Below are 14,810 nucleotides of genomic sequence, written 5' to 3' on the forward strand. Positions count from 1 at the left end.
ATTCCCCTCAGAAGTCCTTAAGCAGGAGCAATTGTAGAGGGTATCCATGGTCAGATATAGATTAAAATAGATGAATTCTTAGTTTTCTTTCATATCTGAGATTCAGTGATTCAAGAATTCATTAGCTGAAAGAGCTAGTGGAGAAATGATGACACCATCCATTGGACTCGCTTATTAAATGTTCAGTTAATGTTTCCTTTCTAAAATGTTATTTTCACATATTGCCTGGTAAAAGGTATGACAACTTACTCTTACTCATTGATTCATATTCATCAATTTAATAACCTGTTAACGCCCATATTTTTAAGCACTCAAGAAAGACTGCATTGTTATTATCATGAAGTCCAATATTAATGAAATTATTGTATTATCACTAAAATCATTACATCATAATAAAATTAATTAAAGGAGCATGATAAAGTGCAAAGAGTATGAGTCTTCTAGTCAGGATGAGCATGGGTCAAGCCATGCCTCTGATACCTATTGAATATGTCACTACAGAGCAGTTACTCAACCCCTCGATGATCTAGGCAACTCTCTAAGGCTCTAAGCTACAGACCAGATAATACTAATCTGCTTCACGGAGAGTTTTCCCAAACTGGAAAATCTCACACCAATAAGATCACAGGTCCAAGTAAAATAATTATTCTATAATATTATATTCAACCTCAAGGCTGAAAGAACACTCTAAATATTTTATTTCATTTGATCCCCAGAACAATCAGATGACTGTAGATGCTGCAAATATTACTATCTCTTTTTTGTAGGCTGAACTTCAGTGAACTTAAAAGACTAGCTCAGTTACAAAATCAGTAAGTAGCTGAATGAAGACTAGATAGTATCGGAAGTATATTGTATTGAGATTTAATTTGGAAGATGAATCATATTTTAATTGTACTAGAATATTTTATTAGGAAAACACTATTGTCAATCCTTGAATAAAGTGAATACTTACCCTTAATATACATTTTGTATAATGAGATATTTCTCCATACAATTTTGCTTAAGGTTAAGACACAATAATATTGATATTTTGTTGATAGACTTTGTTTCCAACTAACCAATCAAAAACAAGAACCTTTGTTAGAAATAGTATATCATTTTGGAAGGATTTTGGCCAGAGAAGAAATGAGAATGGTTGTGGCCAATAGCTGAAACATCTCTCGTGTGATCCCCCTTAGATACGTCAGATCATAGCCATCCTTCAGGAAATATGTTAAAGTCAGACTTTGCAGAAGCCACATTTAAAAAGGTAAAATGTATCTTTAATATATGATCAAGAATCACATGATATATTGAATTTTCAAAAATTGAACTTCAATGGAACCTGAGATACCTATTTTATGGATGAGGAAACTGAGCCACAAAGTGTGTGTCTTCTTTACTATAAGGTCAAAAAATTAACTGTGAATTATCATTAGGTAGAAACTGAATCTGTACTAGCAAGAGTGAGCTCAGCATGCACTGCTTCAGCATCTATTCACATAAATTGATGGCTTCTGCCCACTGAAATGATGAGGCCATGGAAAGGGGAGGAAAGATTAGTTTAAGTTTCATGAAGGCCAGCTCTGTAACTGGAGCCATCTATCACTGTCACATAAGGAAGTACCTTTGATTTGGTAAGTCCCTGGGCATTGATAGCTTTATCTCATTTTCTTTACCACCATGGCTCTCTACACCTGAGTAGCACATATTCCCAGGAGAAGGTACACCTCTTCTGAAATAGCATAATAGGAGGATTTGAACGACATTATATATGGAAAAAACTAACTCCAAGACTCAAATATAGAGCATGTCCCTTCTTTAATGCCTCTATTGGGCAGAACTATCAAAAGAGTCACTATAGTTTTAACACATTTAATACTCAAAAGTATGGATTTCCTTAAACTATTTTAAAAAATAAGTAATTTCAACCTTCTAAGCTTTCAAGAATGAACATTTCATCGATAAGATGAAAGCAACCACAAATGTTAATGCTGCTTCAGCATCTATATTGCAATGAAGAAGCCTACTTTGGACAACATAGTATAGCAACTTAACTATATCCCCAAATGGGCAACAATCAGTCTTATTGCTTAGGATTTGATTACCTTTCAAAGAGGTGAATTTTCAAGAATGAATATTGTTCCTATATTTGCTTCTCCTTGGGAGAGGGAAAACAGAGAAGACTAGGCTTCTAGTAGATTCCAGCCTTTGCATTTTCACTCTCAGGATAAAGTTCTCATGTAAGTGTCAGGCAGCAAGTCTATGAAAAAAAAGGGACTACTCGTTCACTACTCATCTAGTTATACAATATAAATAGAAATTTTCTAATCATGTGTCAAGTTGGCCTGGGGTGTGTGAAAATTTTAAACGTCTACCCAGTTTTTATGCTTATAAAATGTCATGATAAGGTAAAACAAATGCTTCTAAGTGTCTAAATACTGGGTTCTTAAGTTTTTTGTGGAGTCATGAACTTTTTCTTAGTCTGGTGAAACCTAGGGAATCCCTTTACAGAGCAACATTTTAAATACATAAAATAAACTGCAGAACATTCCAAAGGAAACCAATTATTTTGAAATATAGTTATCAAAATATATAAGAAGAGTGACATCAAGTTAATAACCTCTGGTCTAGCTAAATGAACTTACTTTGTCTTCAAAAGAAGAATAGTATTTTCAGTTATCACATTCCTTCAGGTGTCGATAAATTTTTGTTGGTTGACTGATGGATATATATTTTTGTCACACATAACGGAGAAGATGGATTGGTATCAAAACACTGCATACAGCTTAGATTCAGCTTTCCTACAAACAGGCCATTCATTTCCCCCCTTCAGACTGATATCTGGCAAGAATTAGATTTTAATAATGAATCATTAGATCGCAGTGTTGCAAGGTACTTGGCCTATGGTATGAAATGATTTCGCATGCCTGAATAGGTGTCTTAACTAGGTGTCTTATGCCAGGAGCAGGTTAGCATCACATGCAAGTTCAAGATCTAGAGAACTGAATCAACAAAGATACTACTACTACTACTACTACTACTACTACTACTACTACTACTACTACTACCACTGAGACTATTACTATTGCTACTGATGACGATAATGAAAGAATTCACTAAATATAAACAAAAAGTAAGGAAGGACAAATGTAGATCTCTGGATTCATGCTAGGGGAACTACGTAGCATAGTAAATAACACTAGTCTACATAAGAATCAACAGTTTTTCAAATTTGAAAAGCTACAAGTCCGTTTTGATACTAATTTTTTATAAAACTCCCCAAGATGCATTTAATCTGTCCTTGTTCTAGGTAACCCTGATTTTCCCTGTGGTCATGTCTAATATCTTTAATATGATGCAGCTTAATCAATACCTTAAGAACTACAGGTTGGACAAAACAAAAAGTACCTAAGATAGGAGGCACTTAAATTAACAAAAAAAAATCATATTTTATGTCACTGTTAAAAGTTATGTACATTTCTGCCAAGTCTTTATTTGAACAGAGAAGTATTTACTTTCCATTCTGGCACTTAGAAAAGTGACTTTTCTAAGGGAAGGGCAAGTACTTCACTAAAAATCTATCCACAGGATAACTATGCTATGCCCATCAATTACCAAGAGGATACTTTGCAGAACTTGATAAAAATAAAAACATTCATTTGAAAAACAAAATATCTAGAATATTGTGGCAAATGGTGAAAAGAAGACAGTGGGGGAATAGCACTTCCATACCACAAGCTATAGTATAAAGTAGCAATCATTAAAACAGTCTGTTATCAGTTAAAAATAGAGAAATCAAGGGAACAGACTAGACAAGGGAAATTCAGAAAATATAGAACTCAATAACCCTGTGTTTGAAAAAGTGGAAAATCATGAGGAGGAGCTCTGGTGTGATGGAGCTGGAGGCAGTTTTGCTGAGGGAATTCTAACTGCAAATCCTGGGCAGAAAAGTTTTTGGTTGCTCACAGATGAGTGTGCAGGCCAGGAGAGGAGTGAACTCCTCTCTCTTGATTGTGCCACCTTGGAAGAACTGAGAACTTACAGGTCTCCAGAGTATACCCTCCTCTTGACAAAGGACTCAAAAGTCAACAACTAGCTGGCAAAATGACCAAAAAAGGAGAAAAAAATAAGACCACAGAAGGTTACTTTCTTGGTGAACAAGTTTTTTCTTCCATCTTTACAGATGAGGAAGAACAATGCATACCATCAAAGGAAGTCACGACTTCTGCATCCAAAACCTTCAGAATAAATGTTCAATGGTCTCAGGCCATAGCAAAAATCAAAAAAGATTTTGAAAATCAAGTAAGAGAGGTGGAGGAAAAAAATGAGAAGAGAAATGAGAGTGATACAAGAAAACCATGAAAAGTGAGGCAACAGCTTGCTAAAGGAGACCCAACATAAATTGTTGAAGAAAATAACATCTTTAAAAACAGGCTAACTCAACTGGCAAAAGAGATCCAAAAATCCAACAATAAGAGGAATGCTTTTAAAAGCAGAATTAATCAAAGGGAAAAGGAGGTTCAAAAGCTCACTGAAGAAAATAATATTTTAAAAATCAGAATGGAACAGATGGAAGCTAATTACTTCATGAGAAACCAAGAAATTACATAACAAAATGAAAACAATGAAAAAATAGAAGATAATGTGAAATACTTCTTTTTTATTGATTTCTTCTTTATTTTTTAATTTATTTGTTATGTTTCCAACATTCATTTCCACAAAATTTTGAGTTCCAAATTTTCTACCCGTTTCTGCCCTCCCCCACCCCAAAACGCCGAGCATTCTAATTACCCCATCACCAATCTACCTTCCCTTCTAACATCCCTCCCTTCCCTTATACCCATCTGTCTTTTGTCCTGTAGGGTGAGATAAATTTCTATACCCCATTAACTGTATTTGTTATTTCCTAGCTGTATGCAAGAACAATACTCAACTGTTGTTCCTAAAACTTTGAGTTCCAACTTCTCTTCCTCCCTCCCTCCCCACTCATCCCCACTGGGAAGGCAAGCAATTTAATATAGGCCATATCTGTGTAGTTTTGCAAATGACTTCCATAATAGTTGTATTGTGTAAAACTAACTATAAGTATTGTGGGAAACTACCTATATTTCTCTCCATCCTATCCTGCCCCACATTTCTTCTATTCTTTCTTTTGACCCTCCCCAAGAGTGTTGACTTTTAATTGCTCCCTCCTCCTATTGCCCTCCCTTCCATCATCCTCCACCCCCACTTATCCCCTTCTCTCCCACTTTCCTGTATTGTAACATAGGTTTTCACACCAGAATGAATGTGCATTTTATTCCTTCCTTTAGTCTAATGTGATGAGAGTAGCTTCATGTTTTTTTCTCTCATCTCCTCCCTTTTTCCCTCCACTGAAAAGTCTTTTACTTGCCTCTTTTATGAGAGATAATTTGCCCTATTCCATTTCTCCCTTTTTCCTCCCTATATATTCCTCTCTCACTCCTTAATTTAATTTTTTTAAAGATATGATCCCATCCAACTCACCTTGTACTCTGTCTATGTGTGTGTGTGTAATCCCACCAACCACCCAGATGTTGAAAACAGTTTCAAGAGTTACAAATATTGTCTTTCCATGTTGGAATGTAAAGAGTACAACTTTAGTAAGTCCTTTATAATTGCTCTTTGTTGTTTATCTTTCCATGCTTCTCTTGATTGTTGTGTTTGAAAGTCAAATTTTCTTTTCAGCTCTGGTCTTTTCATCTAGAATGCTTGAAAGTCCTCTATTTCATTGAAAGACCATCTTTTCCACTGAGGTATCATACTCAGCTTTTCTGGGTAGGTTATTCTAGGCTTTAGTCCTAGTTCCTTTGCTTTCTGGAATAACATATCCCATGCCCTTTGATCTGTTAATGTAGAAGCTGTTAGATCTTGTGTCATCCTGATTGTATTTCCACACATTACTCAAATTGTTTCTCTCTATTTGCTTGCAATATTTTCTCCTTGACCTGGGAACTCTGGAATTTGCCTACAATGTTCCTAGGAGTTTCTTTTTTTGGATCTGTTTCAGGACGTGATTGGTGGATTCTTTCAATATTTATTTTTTCCCCTGGTTCTAGAATATCAGGGCAGTTTTCCTTGATAATGCCATGAAAGATGATGTCTAGGCTCTTTTTGTGATCATGGCTTTCAGGTAGTCCCATAATTTTTAAATTGTTTCTCCTGGATCAGTTTTCCAGGTCAGTTGTTTTTCCAATGAAATATTTCACATTATCTTCCATTTTTTCATTCTTTTGGGTTTGTTTGGTGATTTCTTGGTTTCTCATAAAGTTGTTAGTCTCCATCTGTTCCATTCTAATTTAAAAAAAAAACAAACTATTTTCTTCAGTAAGCTTTTGAACCTCCTTTTCCATTTGGCTAATTCTGTTTTTTAAAGCATTCTTCTCCTCATTAGCTTTTTGAACACTTTTTGCCAATATAGTTATCCTATTTTTAAAGATGTTATTTCCTCCAGCATTTTTTGGGTGTCCTTTAGCAATCTATTGACCCACTTTTCATGATTTTCTTACATCACTCTCATTTCTCTTCCCAATTTTTCCTCCACCTCTCATATTTGATTTTCAAAATCCCTTTTGAGCTCTTCCATGGCCTGAGACCATTGAATATTTATTTTGGATGTTTGGGATACAGAAACCTTGACTTTTATATCTTTCCCTGATGGTAAGAATTGTTCTTCCTCATCAGAAAGGATGGGAGAAGATATCAGTTCACCAAGAAAGTAACGTTCTACAGTCTTATTTTTTCCCCCTTTTTGGTTCATTTTTCCAACCAGTTACTTGACTTTTGGGTCCTTTGTCAAGAGTAGGGTATACCCTGGGGGTCTGTAAGATCTCAGTTCCTCCAAGGTGGTACAATCAAGTGTGTACACTGGTCTGGGAGCAAGAAGAAATTTTTGTGCCCAGAATATGAGTAACAGAGTTTTGTTTTCACAGCCACTTTGCCCCCAGTTCAGTCATGCCAGCCCTGGGGGCTGAGATTCAGATAAGCTGCAGGGGCAGAGCCACCATTCAGTGTGAGATAAAGATCATCTGCTCAAATCCCTAAGGAGTATTAGGTGGGGGCAGGGCTTCTACACAGGGCTGAGGTAAGAATCAGCTGCTCAGTGCCCCCAGGGGCTTTACGATCCAACAATGGATGCAGGCTGCTGTAGGGGCTGCTGTGGTAGCTGCTGCAGCCTGCTCAATGAGACCTCTGCAGGCCACAGCCTGAGGCCACAGCTATGGGAAGGCCCTTCTCCCTTCCCAGCCAGCTGAAAAGTTCCTCTCACTGACCTTTGGAACCTGTGGATTGAGGGATCTGCCAACCCCTGCTACTGCCTCTGGGGATTCCACCCCATAGGTTTGCTCGCATCCTCCTCCCAAAGCCATGACCAAGGCTGGGCTGGGCTCCATATCTGGTGGGACAGACATTTCTCGTTGGCCTTTCAGGTCAACCTGGCCTGGAACTCTCCTCCACTTTGTTGTTCTGTGGCTTCTGCTACTCTAGAATTTGTTGAGAACCTTTCTTTACAAGTATTTTGTGGGCTGTGGGGGAAGAGTTAGGATATGTGCCTCTTTCCACTCCGCCATCTTGGTTCAGCCCAGAAATATTTCACTGGAAAAACAACTGACCTGGAAAACAGATCCAGGAGAGACAATTTAAAAATTATGGTACTACCTGATCAAAGAAGAGACCAAAAATCATTTTTCATGAAATTATCAAGGAAAACTGCCCTGATATTCTAGAACTAGTGGGCAAAATAAATATTGAAAGAATTCACCAATCACCTCCTGAAAGAGACCCAAAAAGAGAAACTCTTAGGAATATTGTAGCCAAATTCCAGAGCTCTCAGGTCAAGGAGAAAATATTTCAAGCAGCTAGAAAGAAACAATTCAAGTGTTGTGGAAATATAATCAGGATAGCACAGGATCTGGCAGCTCCTACATTAAGGGATCAAAGGGATTGGAATAGGATATTCCAGAACTCAAAGGAGCTAGGATTAAAACCACCAATCACCTACCCAGCAAAACTGAGTATAATACTTCAGGGGAAAATGGTCATTCAATGATACAGAGGATTTTCAAGCATTCTTGATGAAAAGGCCTCAACTGAATAGAAAATTTGACTTTTAAACACAAGAGTCAAGAGAAGCATGAAAAGGTAAACAGGAAAGAGATAACATAAATGATTTTCTAAAATTGAACTGTTTACATTCCTACATGGAAATATAATATATGTAACTCTTGAGACTTTTCTCAGTATTTGGGTAGTTGGAGGGATTATACACACACACACACACACACACACACACACACAGAGAGAGAGAGAGAGAGAGAGAGAGAGAGAGAGAGAGAGAGAGAGAGAGATGGACAGAGAGTAGCGTAGGGTGAGTGGAATAAAAAGGGATGATTTCTAAAAAAATTAAGAGATGAGAGGAATATATTGGGAGGAGAAAGGGAGAAATGGAATGGGGCAAATTGTCACTCACAAAAGAGGCAAGAAAAAGCTTTTTCAATGGGGAATAAAAGGGAGGAGGTGAGGGGGGGGAAATGAGGCTTACTGTCTTCACGTTTAGCTTAAAGAGGGCATAACATGGTCACTCAATTTGGTATGAAAATCTATCTTACACTATAGGAAAGTAGGGGAGAAGGGGACAAGTGAGGTGAGGGGGATAATGGAAGGGAGGGCAAATGGGAGAAAGGAGTAATTAGAAGTAAACACTTTTGGGGAGGGACAAGGTCAAATGAAAGAATAGAATAAATGGAGGACAGGATAGGATGGAGGGAGCTAGTTTGTCTTACACAACATGACTATTAGGAAAATCTTTTGCAAAACTGTGAATGTAGAGCCTGTATTGAATTGCTTGCTTTCTCAGTGGGGATGGGTGGGGAGGGAAGAAGGGAGAGAAGTTGGAATTCAAAGTATTAGGAAGGAATGTTGAGAATTGTTTTTGTATACAACTGGGAAATAAGAAATACAGTTAATGGGGTATACAAATCTATCTTGCTCTACAAGAAAAAAAGAAAATAGGGATAAGGGAAGGGAGAGGTGTGATAGAAGGGAGGGCTTATTGAGGGAAGGAATAATCAGAATGCAAGGTGTTATGGAGTGGAGGGAGGGGAGAAATGGGGAGAAAATTTGGAACTCAAAATTTTGTGGAAATAAATGTTGAAAACTAAAAATAAATAACTAAACATTTAAAAAATGAAAAGTGGAAAACCTAAATTACCTAGGGAAAAACATAGTTATTTCCCAAAAGATAAGTGATCCAAAGATATGAACAAAAGTTCTCAAAAGAAGAACAGCAAAGTGTTCACAACCACATTAAAAAATACTGCAAATCATTTATGACAAACGAAATTCTAATCACAACATCTCTAAGGTTTCATCTCCTACCCTGAAACTGGGAAAAAAGAAATGGAAACAGTTGATGTTGAATGGAGTTTGGGAAGTTAGTGATACTAATACATTTTTGGTGAATCTGTGAAATGGTAAAACCATTTTGGAAAGCATTTTGGAATAATGCAATTGAGTGGCTAAAATATGTACAATTACGTACCAAAAAATGTAAAAGTCAATGTGAAAAAAATCAAGATTAAGTGGGACTCAAACGAGAATGCACCCCCAACCTACCCCTTCTTTGAATTACGAGTCTCTAAGTGTTATACCTTGTACACATTTTAAAACTTTCTTAATATATTAATCAGTTGACCTGACATTTTTTTTTTCTCTCTCCAAAACAAAAATACTATTTATCATGTAGGATGACTATCAAGGAGGGGAGAAAGAGGGATACATATGATACCATGGTGATACAAGAAATTAAAAATATCAATGTTTTTGAAAGGAGAACCATACCTAGAGTTTTGCCCCAGGGTGTCAAATAAAGTGGAGAACACGTCACCACCACTCTAGTTTAATGCATCCATATCTCTGACTACACATCAAGTGATAATTCCCCAAATGTCCTGCTCCTCTCCTGGATCTCTCTGGTCCCTTTCCATCTATTCTGTGGGGTTAGGGGATCATTATTAATGCTAACGGGGCTGAAGCCAGATCCTCTTAGTGTACCTTTTCCTGGCATGAATGCATATAGCCTAGGAAAACTATACTCTACACTTTCCCCTTCCCTTCCCCCCAAAAATGAATTTGCCAAAGCCAACATAATTCCTGGTTATAGCTCTGCCTTGGTCCGAATGACTAAGGTTTGCTCTTGATCTAGTACGAATGATGAAGAAAAAGGTATTTTATTAAGTACTTGTCATTTACTAGGCATTGTGCTAAGTATTGGAGATATTAATTTAAATGAGCGATAGCCTTCTGCTCTTAAGGAACATACAAATTAATAGGGGGAGAAAAATATTTATGGAAGAGTGGTGGCCAGTGAAGGGAGGTTTGAACTGAGAAGACACAGAGTTGGTATCTTGGCATACCATTCCTTTTTTTACATTTGTAGTTAAAGTTTTGAGTTCTAAATTCTATTCTTCCCTCTTTTCCTCCTTTTCCTCCTCTATAAGATAGTAAACAATCAGATATAGGTTACATGTGTGCATTTTTTAAACATTTCCATATTTTTTTTCATTTTATACAAGAGAAGAAAAATAAGAGAAAGAAAGTGAAAAATAGCATGCTTCAGTCTATATTCTATCAATATCAGTTCTTTCTCTGGAGGTGGATAGTATGTTTCATAATTAGTCCTTCAGAACTATCTTGCTTGTACTACTTAGAATAGCTAAAATCATTCACAATTCTTCATCAAACAAATATTGCTGTTACTGTGTGCAGCATTCTCTTGGTACTGTTCACTTCATGATGCATCAGTTCATGTTGGTCTTTCCAGGTTTTTCTGAAATCACCCTCCTTGTTACTTCTTATAAAAAAACAATATTCCATTACAATAATATACCACAGCTTGTTTAGCCATTCACCAATTGATGGACATCCCTTTGATTTCCAGTTCTTAGCCATCACAAAAAGAGCTGCTATAAATATTTTTGTACAAATAGATCCCTTTCCCCCTTTTTTGGATGTCTTTGGATTATAGACCTTTCAGTGATATTATTGGATCAAATGCCCTTTCAACAAGACAAAATGGCACTAGTGATTTAAATACTGAGTGCAATCCCTCAAAAAAGAGAAGAATAGGTGGAGTAACAGGAAGATGGCAAGACAAATGGGGTAGACAACAGATGACTGAGTACAATGTGAATGTGAAGCATTGTCTGACATCTAACTCCATCTAGGAAATATGAGTTAAGTGTGTCAATTTGTTCCTCATTCATCAGTCAGCTGTCTATGTCCTAGGATGAGAACTACAAAATGAGTGTATTAACTGCTCAGGGACTGGGGTCATGAAGTATGGAGGTCAAGAATCTGGTGTGGAAGGCAAATGGTAAAATGGCAAAGAAGAAAGGCTAGGTTTCAGAGGGGAAGTGAATATGAAATATGAGCCACCAAACTATAAAGAACAATCCCCCACAAAGAAAGAGATAATAATAGAAAAAATACTCCATCTTCATTCAGAAAAGTAGTGTATGTATAGATGAGAGAGAGATAGAGAAAGAGGAAAGAGAGAATAGACCTCCAAAAAGACTAGTTAGAAGATCATAATGAAAATATCCTGTTGTAGAATAAAACTAAATTATAAGAAGATCATTCTAGGAAGACATAGCAGCTAGATGACAGTGGAAGAATCTTCTCTCTTTTTAATTTAATTATTTTAATAATAGAAAAACTAAAATATAAATATTTTGGTAATATGCATCATTCTTGAAAATTCTTAATTTAATTTAATTTTAATTCTTAAAATTATCCTGGGGATAAGGTAGACTTACAGCTAGACAAGCAACTGAATTTTTTATTACATTAATAAAGTTGAAATGTAAATATAATATAAAGGTAAATATAAGAATTAAAAAATCCATGTGTGCAAAACAGTGTTTTAGAAAGTCATATTTCTCTGTAGATAATATATAATTCAAAAACAAGCAGAAGTAGTTAATTTCCTATTCAAGTTTGGATATTTTAATGAGTTTTTTTCCTGAATGGGGTTGACATAGTCATACTTGTGCTTTAGAATAACTGGCATTGTGTGGAGGATTGGAATTGGGAAAGACTAGGTAACAACTGATTAGGAGACCATTGGAATAATCCAAGAAAGAGGTGATGATCTTATGAATGTAGAGAATGAGTTGCTAGCATTATTGTTGATGAATAAATAAATGGATTTTGCAGTTAGGGTTTGCATGGACCGAGAAACATCTCAGATAATGAAGTTGGAAATTAATGTCATTAGAAAGATGGTTCCACCCTTGACATAAATGGAGATAATACAGAAAAGGAATAAGTTTGGGGGGCAAGGTTTAGGGAGTCTTGTACTGTTATAAACTATATAGCCTATCCTCCGTAGGACTCCTGCTGAAGTTAGGAGATTTGTTTCTGGGGAGGGGAGCAGAGAGTGATTATAACTGGGCAGAAAGAGAGAAGCACTGGAGCATGTAGGTGTGATTGTGTTGGATTTGAGCCCCATAAAAATAGGAGGTAACCTGTTTCTCCACCCTCTGATCTTAAACCCCTTGGATATTGTGTTCTTAACTTTGGGATCATTGCTTGTACAGAACTATGAGAGGAACTAGGACTCTAACATTTGATTCTAAATGAGCTCAGATAAGATGTATTCTATCCATCCCTGCACAATGTTTTGGAACCACCTTTTGTTTCCCTACGTTCTTCACTCTGCTCACCTCATGCATCACATTGAACTCAATTCAGTTTACCTAGAACCAGCATGGGTGAAGGAAGCAGAGCATGCATGGCCTACACTTCATTTTATATTGACCTCTTAGGTCAGAGGTGTTGAACTTAAAACCAGCCAAAGAACCAGATTGAAATTAATTGGGAAATGCCTAACAAAATAAAAATACAGTATGATGTAGAAGTTAATTTATGATTTTCCAAGTTAATATGCAGCCCACAGGGACCCCTTTCTTTGCATTTTGATACCAATTTAGATAGTAGCTCAATGACCAAGGCCTCTCAGGCAGTTGATAGTGCAATTTCCCTAACTGTACTGTAAATTCTAGAATGAGAGAATAATATGTTAGTATCTGGTATGCATCCCCTGCCAAGGGTCCTCAGATCTACTTCACTACAGCTATGGTAACAGCATGCATTGCCCAGAGAACACTTCAGTGACAAGTGGATGAGCAGAGAACATAGGGCTGGGGGCACAACTTCAAGTGTGTTTGAAATCTTGAATTGGGAGAGAGATATGTTTGATTGTTACAAGGGAAAAGCTTGTGCTGGCAAAGAGAATTTAGAAATACCTTTTTTCTTGGGATGCAAAATAGGAGGGTGATTTGGGGGCAAAATGAGAAGGAATCTAGTATTAGAGAAAGATAAAGGAATATTGGAGAGGAAGAGAAGTTCAAAGAAGAGTTAAGAGCAGAGGCCACAGAAAGGTGGAGGCAACAGCCTAACACCAAAAATTTTTATTGTATTGGGTCACTATAGGGGCTAGGGCCTTGGACCTTTACTGCACAGCTTGCTTATTGGTGCCACTTCCAGAATCTTGAAGTTTCATTATATCCAGCAGTTCTGGAGGACTGAAGGGAAACTCAATGTGCAATGCTTCAAACACATCATTGGTTCTAAAGGCTAGCCCCATAGTGGCTGGTACTTAATGCCTGGCTGTCTGACTTGTGAAGCCACACTCTCCTGTGGTCTTACTGTCATCCAGAAGCTGGTCATCCTTATAGAACCACTGCTCATCCAAAGGCCTCTTAAGAAGGCCTTCCACAATATGCTTCAGCTCAAACATTGTGCTTAACTCCTTTGCATTTGTGAAGATAACTTGTATTGTGGATCATGGATCATCAGAAACACATCCATCTGGGTGTCTAGCTTCCTTTCCCCCAATCAACTGCTAGGAGTAGTCTCGGTCTGCCCCAATCCCAGGGAAGAATCTTCTCTTGTCCAGAGATGTAACTAGTCTAGGATAACTGTGCCTTTGACCTAGACATTAACATCTGGGGCATGCTTCCTCACTAGGACAGATTCTGGTCTACCATCCAGTGATAGTATATCATGTGGCATCATCACCAAAGTTCCTGCCCTATTCTAGGAGCCACATTTCCCCATACATAGAGAGAAATTATCATTCTTCTTTAATTGTTGCCTTCCTTACTTTCTGTTTATTTCATGGGATTGAAGGATATTAGCAAGGCCACAGGTAGTCTGGGTGAGGCTTTCTTGAAAATGGGCTTTTTCCTCCATGCAACAACTTTTACTGGTGCCAATTATACTCTATAAGCTCCCCATGAACCAAGAGTATTTCTAGCTATGGCTCTGGATTAGTGCAATGCCCAGTGCTTAATAGGCACTTAAATAAATGCTAGTTGACTTGTCTTGAATTGGATTGAAGGCAGCTCAGAATTATTTCTTTGATCATTAGACTCTTGAGACACACTGTTGAATAGGAAGGAAGAGGACAGTAATGAAATTGCAGATTCACTCCCATACATGACTTTTACCAAAATTTAAGGAAGATTACGCTACAAGACAATGTTTCTACTTTCATAGCATGTGATTTTTTTTTAATTCCATGCCAATCTCTACACTCAGAAAAGAGAACCAAGTTTGGGCATCATTAATTGCTATGGCTTAATTCAGAATTTTTTTTTAATTTTGATATCTTTAATTCTCATATCTCCACAATTTTCTAGTATATTCACCCCCTTCTCCTACCCACATGGACATTCTTTGTCAGAAAAAAAATGGAATAGAAAGGGCTAAGCAGCTCAGCAAAATAATTATGTCAACTGAGTCAG

General features: G+C 37.1%; 1 pseudogene; it reads right to left on the minus strand.

The window, feature by feature from the left end:
- Nucleotides 1–13,513: 13,513 nt before the first annotated feature.
- LOC140522428 (elongin-B pseudogene) lies at nt 13,514–13,872 on the minus strand (annotated as a pseudogene).
- Nucleotides 13,873–14,810: the final 938 nt, after the last annotated feature.

The sequence above is a fragment of the Notamacropus eugenii genome, chromosome 1 (genome assembly GCF_028372415.1).
Source record: "Notamacropus eugenii isolate mMacEug1 chromosome 1, mMacEug1.pri_v2, whole genome shotgun sequence".
Lineage (NCBI taxonomy): Eukaryota > Metazoa > Chordata > Mammalia > Diprotodontia > Macropodidae > Notamacropus > Notamacropus eugenii.